The sequence below is a fragment of the Leptonychotes weddellii genome, chromosome 14, assembly GCF_054177405.1.
Source record: "Leptonychotes weddellii isolate Sample4059 chromosome 14, ASM5417740v2, whole genome shotgun sequence".
NCBI lineage: Eukaryota > Metazoa > Chordata > Mammalia > Carnivora > Phocidae > Leptonychotes > Leptonychotes weddellii.
Window position 1 is genome coordinate 63570052 of NC_138382.1, and position 9553 is coordinate 63579604.

At 46.3% G+C, this 9553-nt stretch overlaps 1 protein-coding gene across 11 annotated transcripts in view; it reads right to left on the reverse strand.

Moving 5' to 3' along the window:
- The window catches only part of TNC (tenascin C), a 91299-nt gene extending 82000 nt beyond the window's left edge, over positions 1-9299 (reverse strand). For 3 of the 11 annotated variants that reach the window (XM_081803463.1, XM_081803458.1, XM_081803459.1), the window contains exon 1: positions 9006-9298. The gene's annotated coding sequence lies outside the window, so the exon portion shown is untranslated. Of the gene's footprint in view, positions 1-9005 lie in introns of all 11 variants that reach the window. The other 8 variants (XM_081803461.1, XM_081803460.1, XM_081803462.1 and 5 more) reach the window with 5 other exon arrangements.
- Positions 9300-9553: the final 254 nt, after the last annotated feature.

Below are 9553 nucleotides of genomic sequence, written 5' to 3' on the forward strand. Positions count from 1 at the left end.
ACCATTTAATCATCACAATAACCTTCTGGAGTAGGTGCTACTGTTTTACCTTTACTATGGATGAAAATGAGGGTTAGAGAAGTTGAGTAACTTGGCCAAGATCACATTGATAAGAGCAAGCACTTGAACCCAGAACTAATGCCAAAGCCATACTCTGAACCATTAGCCGATCCTCCCCCCGTGCTGTGAATTTCTCCATGTCCTAAGATAGAGAGCTCTTTGTCTCCATCCCTCCCTTGAGTCCTTCCCTTTCTGTTTGTAGACTGATCCTTGTTATAACCTTCAGATACTAGGATCTCTTGTGACTCAGCCTCAAATCCCTAGACAGGTCTCCTCTGTCCTTGGTACTGGTTTTTCCAAATCCCAGGCAGGGCATGCTTTGATCCCAGAAGCCTCCTCTGAAAGCAAGGCCATTCCTTGAAGTCTGTGTCCTGAGATGGTTTCCTGTCCCAGAACAGGGCTGGCTTCCTGCTGTCCTAAGTCATGACATCACTCTGCACAGTTGAAAGCCCAGAGGCCAAGACATGAAAACAACTTCAAGTTCTGGGCTTTCTAAATAAACTCTAGTGAGGAAGGAGAAGTCCAAATCTGGGACACAGCAATAACTCCTGTCTGTGGTTGAAGATTAATTTTATTCCAATTGTGCTCAATTTCAGATGAACCAGATATAAATTCTCCTTTCAAGAACTTCATTGGCAGGAGCAGTTGAACTATGAGCAGACAGGCAGTCCCAGAATGATAAGGGTGATGGCACAAAAAGATATGGGATAGAATGGGATGACAATAAAGGGACAATTCATCTACCCGGAGGAGGGAGGTGGTTCCTGAACTGAATTTTAAAAGATTATGAGTAGATGAAAAACACAGGGAAGGATATTCTAGGAAAGAGGGAGTGGCATTTGCCAGGGTATAAAAAGCATGAAATAGTTGGTGTTGAGCGCATGGATTACAGCTGAAGTACAAGGTCTGTTTGGAGGCCGGAAGCCAGACCATGAAAGAAACTGAATTCCACGTTGGAGATCTGAATTTTTCCTGTGGCCAGAAGAGAATCATTTGGAAATCTTTAAGCCTGGGAATGTTTACCTACAACCCAGGTTGAGGGATAGATTGAAAGGAAAAGCTGGTGGGATGGGAACCAGTGGGAAAACTACTGCTATGGTCCATCTGTGAGATGCACGACCTGAACTAGGATGATGAGGGAGGGGGTGGGGAGGCAGTGAACTGATTTACTTGTTAAGGCAATAGAATCCACAAGTTTGGAATATGATGGTGTAGTAAGGACAAAGTGGAAAGGGAGAAAGAATTAATCCTAAATTTTAGTCTTCATTATATCTGCTAAAAGAGAAATAGGTTGGGGAGGGGAGACAATGGATGAGTTTCAGATTTTGTCACTTCGAATGTCTTGCCTTTGAATGAAATATATTTGAAGCCACTGCCTTGGATGATCCTGTCCTGAGATATTCAAGGGAATTATGCCTCCCCAATGAACTAGGACATCTAATGCAAAACACCTGGCTCCACCTTATAAATGGATGGAAAGCTTAAATAAAATACAGCCCACTCTAGTGGCTGCCATAATTGTTGATTGCCCATCGACAGAAGTGCAGGTGTGGGTTGGGTGAACTTGTTATTGATAAGAAGTTGTCAGAAATAGGTGGCATTGGAGTGCTGGAATGGCAGAGAAGCTCTGAGATGGGCCCCAATGATACTGCCCCTCCTATTCACATCTTTGTGCAATTCTCTTCCCTTGAGTGTGGGATGGCCTAGTGGCTTATTTCTAACCAACAAAATATGGCTAAGGTGATGGGTATATCACTTCCAGAATTAAGCTGTACAAAACTGTGATGTCTGTTTGCCTGCAGGCTCTCTCTCTCGTTGGCTTTGATGAAACAAATGGCCATGGTGGAGAAGTCCGTGTGGCAAGGAACTGAGAGTGGTCTTGGGCCAACAGACCTCAAGAAACTGAACGTAGCCAACAACCACGTAAGTGAGCCTGGAAGCTAATAATTCCCCAGTTGAACCTTCAGATGAGACCTCAATTCTGGCCAACACTGTGAGTGTAGCCTCAAGAGAGACCATGACCTAAAACGTCCAACTAAGCTATGCTCAGATTCCTGACCTACAGAAATTGTAAGATAATAAATGGGTGTTATTTTAAACCACCAAATTTCATGGCAATTTGTTATGCAAGAGATAACAAATATAGTGGACGCTTGCCTCAACCCCTGTGTGCTAAAGGTGTTCAGAAAATAAGACTGCTAATTTTCCCTTCTTAAATAATAGATTAACTCTGACATTTTTTTTTATATTGTCCCTGGCTTCCAAGAGCAAGAGTCAGAAGACCTCGGACTGAGACCTGACCCTGTTGCCAACTGGCGTGAGATCTTAGAAGGACTTTTTCCTCCTCTGAGTCTCAGTTTTACCATCTTCCAAATAAGAGGAGTTAAACCAGGCCAGCAATTTGCAAAAACTTTAATTTTTTTTTTTTGCCTCAGAACTCTTTCATCAAATGACATTTCATGAGGAAGCTCTGTGCACAAAACAGATAAAAGTGAAGGGGTTTAAATTAAAATAAGATTGAATGGAGCCCCTGCTTGGCCTCCCCCTCTCTCCACGGCAGCCCCCAAATCACCTTGGAGGAGTCTTTTCAATCCGGTCTCCAAGCCCCTTGCTTAGAAGCTGCTGAAGAGCTCTTTCAATTTCAACATTCTATAGGTTCTCAGGAAAAAAATTTTTTAACAAACTACCTATAAGTTAGAACACTCTACTGTGATATCTCTGTATCAAGCCACCTCTGTATGACCATCCCAGGACCCAGGGCACAAGTTTCCCAGAGAGCAGCCAGCTTCCCTTGGGGGCAGCACCAAAGGTGCAAGTGCCCAGCATGAGCTGATTTTTACTTCCCTGAGCTCCCCAGCAGGTGGGTTCTCTCCCGCTCCTTGTGTACTTGCCTCTCCCAGACTGTTTCTTCCCTAAGTGGAAAGTCATGGCTTTTCTGTCTAGATGCATTCCCATGCTTTATTGGTATTGCTGTTGTTGCTGTTATTTTGTATCTTGGTGCCTAGACTGGATGCAGTGTTTGGGAGAGGTTCTGCCTGGCAGAGAGTCCAGGGCTGCTTTAGGCTCTCTCGTTCTGGCTCTCGTGTGTCACTTCTGCAGGGAGGCCACATGCGTTCCTGCTGGACCGCATGCCTAGAAAGTTCCCCAGTGCACTGCTATGAGCCAGGAGTGCCTTATGCTGCACATGTAGGCTTAGAGTTCTGAACAAAAATATACTGACTTGCACTCAATACTCAGTCCCCACCAACTTTCTTTCTGTCAAGTATGGTTTTACCCCTGAACACATCCCTGGGTGATAAAATTTGAGTTCTCCTACTCCTCCCAAGGATCCCCTTGCCTGAAATCCACCTTTGGCAATTCTCTTATCCGTTAAGCATTGCCCTCTCTACTGAGCTACCCTTTAAAAATGTAAATATTCCTCTGGAAAGTAGCCTGCTGTCTTTAACCTCCTTATCTGAACAATGGGAAGAAGATCTGAAGGGCTAAATGGCACAGGAAAGAGGCGCAGTTGCGGGAGATGGGCGCGCCACCACTTTCACTTTTGCAAATGACAACCTTTCTAGGCCTCAGTTTACCCACCTGTAAGGTTATCTATAGTTGCTGGGACAATCTGAGAGTGAGGCACGGAAAAGTCATTTTATACATTTATAAACTTCTGTGCATCCTACTTTGTTAAAAACTGACCCAGCAGAGGAAAATGCTTCATAAGCCATGGAACACAGTCCCGAAGTAAGGCAGCGCTGTGCTGTTGTTCCATTTCCTTTGGGACGGCAGAGAGTTTCTTCAACAATAACTTACTGAGGGCCTGGTACCTGTCAGCAGGTGGCTAGACTCCTTGGGGGAAATGAGCACCAGCAAGACACAGTTGCGGCCTCTCTGAAGGAGGAAGTCAGAGATACCACCAGCAGCTGCCATGCTGAAGAGAAGAACACGGGGGTCTGAAAGACGAGCTTTTGATTCTTTCTTAGCTTTGTGGTGTCCAGCCCTCTCTGTTGTCAGAAGATGAAATAGAATTAAGGTGCGGAGCGTGACCTGCGTATCCTAATGTTTATAACCACGTGTTCAGGACTTGGAGCTGGGTTTGTGTTCTGGCTCCGACATTTACTCTCTGCGTGGTTTGGGGGAAGCTACTTAAATGTTTTTAGCATCAGGTTCCCCATGTTTGAATGGCGGGGGGGCAGTTACACTGGCTGAATGGTTGATGATTCAAAGGCAAAATGCCTGTAGAGTTGTTGGGAAATGTTAGCTATTACAGTCACCCCAAAACCCCAGCTAGAAGACCTTTTTGGACCTGTTCATGTAGAAGTTCATAGCAGCCAACTCATCTCCTCCAGGGCAAGAGTTAACCACTGGTTAGTTCTGAAGCAAAGCTATCGACTTTCAGAGCTGACAAAATCTCTCTGGCTCCTGACATAGGGTGTTTGGGGGGTGGGGGTGGATGTTAAAGGACCAACCAAAACTATTCAAGTTACCATGGCTACATAATTAAGAACCTGTGAATTTCAGGAAATTTCAAACAATCTGAGACAATTTGGCATGATTTTTTTTTTCATTTCCATTCACAAATAGACTAGAAATGCACGTGAAAGGGGTTTTCCTCACATAGGGTGCTTTCAGTGTGGGCATTTTGCTTTTATTCCTTGATGGAGGGTCAGAGGATGCAATGATAGTGCCGAATGAGGTTGCTGCTAAATAGAGGCCAGAAATATGAGACAAGGCAGAAGGAAACAGAAAAACAATTCTAGGCTTAAGGGCATTACTGAAAGAAAAGTGTGGTCACCAGGGTTAGAATCAGGTAGGCACACAGACTCTTCCCCTCTACCAAGAAGCCACACGGAATGTGCAGCCCCTTTACGGTAGGTAAGGCCACTGCTGCCTTTTGTTTGGATGGGATTACGGCCTGGAGATGGCAGGATTTTGATGGGGTTTTCCTCCTTGGAAGGGAGCCTTTGTTTCATGTTTCCCACATGTTGAAGATCTTCAAATTGGCCGGGTTTAGATGCACGGGAATCCCCTGTGATCTTCTCAAAGCGAGAAGTGATTGAACCATCACCCTCATCTCTAAGACTTCAGGGGAATTTGGGGCTTGGAGCCTACAACCCTTTATTTCCTGATCGTCCTGAGGTTCACTGCCCCAGGGCCGGGCACACTGATCTCGCTCTGTCCCCCCATCAGCCCTTTTACACCAGGTGCTCGGTTCACCTGGCTCTCGGAGAGGGTGCAGGTGCAGGGATGGTGCTGCTTCTCCAAGCAGAGTTCCAGCTTGCAGAGCACAGCAAAGTCTGTGCCTCCTTTCCTGGGATGAAAACCAACAGTAATGACCTGACCGCCTCCTTTAGTGTCGTTCTTTCTCTCTCTCTCTCTCTCGGGGCTGAAATTCGAACTTTTCTGTTTCCAGGCAGAGAACTGCACCACTATAAGCTGACCTTTTCTGAGCACCAGGGAAAATGATATATGCAGGGCTATTCTGTAAGGTCAACAGATACCAAGGCCAGTCGGGGGCATCTCTACAGTCTGGCCAATCACTGAAAGAGATCATTCAAGGTTCTACATGGGGTCAGCCCTGCCTGACTTCGGGAAGCAATGCAACACAGTGGAAAGAACAGTAGAGTTTTAGTCAGAGAGTTTGGGTTCAAAGCCAACCCTGCTCCTCACTTACGGAAAGCCCTCATGTGAGCCACTTACCTTCTTGGGGCTTTTGCTCTCTGTCCATAAAATGGAGTGAGTGATTTATAATTTGCAGTGTTAGAGTGAGAATTAGATGAGGAACGACAGACAAACCCTCCTATCATGCATATGATACACAGTTGGCCCTCAATGTTAATTACCGTGTGTATGTGTTTTATCCTCACCACAAGGAATTGTGTATTTGGGGTGAGCTAAATGTCTGGTGCCTACTTTCTACTTTTCAAACTAAAGTGACTTCAGTGTGGAGGGCCTTGTGCTTTACACCAGCTAGATAGTTTTCCCTGTAACAAAACATGGCTGTGTGTCTATAGAAACCCAGGGGAAGGAGGGAATAGGTATTCTTAGTTCATTGTGAGCCTCAGAAAGGGTAGGATTAAGGGGGATATGTTTTTCATTCTGTCAGCTTGAATTCCCTTTCCAAATTCCATTCTGGTTATATGATCAGGCTATTGCTGTATTTATGGGTGGCCACAGTCTGGCTGGAGGGATAGATTTAGTCAGAAAGGAAGTTTTTTTCCTTCTACAGGCAGCGAGCGCAAGAAGCAGCAGCATTCAGAAGGAACACGGTGAAATGTGCTTCTGATTTGGGGGTCATCGGGACCTGGGTCTCAAAACTGGCTCCATCACCCTGCGTTCTAGGACTCCAGAAACATTATTCATCTTCTCTACTCTTCAACCTATGTCTTTGCCCAATAGGCATGGTCCGTTTCTCAGAGATGTACTGTGGATGTTTAGTGAGTTGATGTACACAAGAGTAGACTCTCCATATATTTTGGCTATTGGTATCACTAAAATTAATTAAAATAAGCGTCCTTTGTTAAGCATTTTATACTTCCCACATTCGTGTCTACTGTCCTACTCGGGGAATAGTATTGATTCCTGTTCCAGGTGGGCCCTGGAGGGGCAAACATCCCCACTGAAGTGCAAGATTGCGGCCTGAATGTACACTGCCTTGCTTCATGATTTTTAACTGCATTTGTGTCATTCAAGGTTCTGTGGAAATGTCCCAAGGGCTGAGAACCATGGGGTGAGTTTCAGACCCTCCCCTCCCACTTCAACCAAAGTAGCCCCACATCTACTGGTCATATTGGAGTCCTGCCATCAATTTCATTTAATGAATATTTCCATGGCTAAATATAAGTTTGAAAACCACTGTCTGAGAACATGAATTTCAGATAAGTCCTTATAAATTGAGAAGCAAGAAAACTAAGAAAAATCTCCATTTACTGAGCCCCTACTATGTGTCAGGTACTGAGTCTGCCATATATTATCTCATTGGGATGTCACAAGAGTCCTGAGAGATATAGATTGTCATTCTCTTTATATGGACAACAACACCGAGGGCTGGAAGATCAGTAACTTCCTTGGCGGGGAGGAGACAAGCAGCTAGAAGAAGAGATAGGGAAGCTAGGTTTTTCAAACAAAGCACAGACAAAAAAAAAATCTTTAAAGACTGTAGAGTTGGTAATACCCCTTTTAATCCTTATCCGATGCACACTGTTCTGAGCAAACCAGAGATTATTCATATTGCGCGTTTCTTCCCCAAAACGCCATCATCTACCTGAAACATGTATGGTCAAAGCACAATCACATCTATGGCAGTGGGCTCAGATGCACACGATGCCAGCAAACTTTCCAGAGATTTCTTTAGCGCTGAACCTAAAGTTCCTCTCCCCAGTCCTCAGCTGGGCTTACCATATTGAAGGACAAGGCAGAAAGCTGGCTGGGGTGGGTAGCAGGTTTTATTTCTAAAGCACATATGGGAAAGCTTCATAAAAAAGGGGAAAAGGTCCACAAAACATGAAAAAGAGGCATTCATTCTTCAAGTGGGGCTCCCTGTCCCGCTCTCACTCTGGACGGAAAGCATTTCCAAGGAGTCCTCCGGCAGCACCGTACTTCATAGCTGACAGCTTTAGAATCTGCAAACGCCCAAACTCAAAACCTTGTGCATTCTCGAGTCAGAACTCGACATTTACATCCAGCCCTGGGCTGCTCCCTTCCCCCTAACTTGTGCCAAAACAACCTCCTGCTTATAAAATACGGCCAAGTCTCCGACCTGTCAGCCCACTGAGACACCCTCAGACCAGTGAGATAGAAAGAAGGGGATTTGGGGTAGAGGGTGAGGAACACATGAGAAACAATCCAAGATCGCCTCTTTTAACTTCCAAGGTGATGGCAGTGTTTGACAAATGACAATGATTATCCCAACTTCCGGTTACTGAGCACTCACTCTCCCAAATGTGTTATGCCCCATTTCCTCCTCATAATGACAACAGAAGTTATTGTCCCCATTTTAGATAAGTGGACACTGAGGCTCATAGAGGTTGCAGATTCTCATCTTTGATGGTGGTGGTGGGGACACCAAAATGACTGACCCTTGCCTTCAAAACCCGAGCTCTGAATCCCCTTACGACGATGAAGAAAGAGAGGAGCCCCTGTGCCCTTCTCAGAGTCTGCCAAGTAGAGCTTCCCAACCCTGGGGCAAGGGGTTTCTCAGGGCTTTCTGTGATGAGAGGCGAGGAGGGGGAGGCGATTCTAGAAAGACTCGCGGTACTGCTGGCCCCAAGCAGCCCCAGACATGCACAGGTACCCAGCCCAAGGATCATTGAATCGCGAGATACCCACGGGGAGTCCCCCTGCCCTTCAGAATGGAAGCTGGTGTCCACCCCTCCCACCTTGTAGTCTGGCCCTAGGAGTCCCCTCCTCCCTTCTGTCCTCCAGCCCTCATCCTTTCTGTGTCTTACCACAGGGAGGATGTGGTGGGATGAGGGATGGATACAAAACTTTTGTAAACTGCAAGGTGACCGCTGTTTAGATAGACAGTTTTATCGTTCTCTCCATCATCCTCTCTCAACCTTCCCTTAACCTATCCCAGAGAAAGGCCATGAACGATCTCCACCTTCAAATTCTACCTCTCTCCCCCTAAAACAAAAATATTCACAGGTGAATCAGCTAGGCAGGGAGTTAAGAAAAGATTCTTACTTTTCCTCTGGAGAACGCAGAGATAAAAACTTTACAGAAAGTTCCTTCCACGTGCGACTGTTCGCAGAACTCAAACAAACCCCCCCAGATCTACAAGACTGGAAGGGGTAAGTAGAAGACAGTCAACGTGCATCTGATCGTCACGAATACCCCATTTTGCCAGCAGCGAAGACACAGCGAAAGTTTAACAATTATGAACCCACAACTCCTTTGGTACCAGGAATGCAAACAGTGTGCCATAATGATCTTTGGTGATGGGGGTGAAACCCACTTACCTTTCCGGAGTTGGGAAGGACCTAGATCCTTGAATGAACCGGCTGCATGGAGTCAGTACCTGGCTGTGAGCAGCGGGGCTCCCACGTGCGCTGCCCCTAGGGTCACCCCCAGCCGCACAGTCTTTGTGCGGAAGAGAGGCCGGCCGGTGTGTGTCTGCGCTCGGCTCGCGGGAGAGTGTGTGACAGTAGGCAGGCTGTGGCCAGCGAAGCCAGCTTTGGCTGGCTTATATAGCAACTCCTTCCTCTGTAATGGGACGCCTCGCCTCCAGACATCCTTTCCTACTTTTTCAGTTGGTGAATTAAAGGAACAGCCCTCCCAGCGGAACAGGGTTAGCTCATGAAAGACGCACTCACTCCCTGCTGCCTGCCAGGAAAGGAACCCATTTGCATACAATTTATGGCGAAAGTAGGAATTCCACCTCCCCCTGCCTTCTGCCGCCTCCCTTTCTCCACCCCCGACCCAGACCCAGAGCAGCTGTTAGCTAGGTGTGATTTTTGCTTTGCTCCCCGAACGGATTTTCTAACTGTGAGACAGAAGCCCAGGGAGC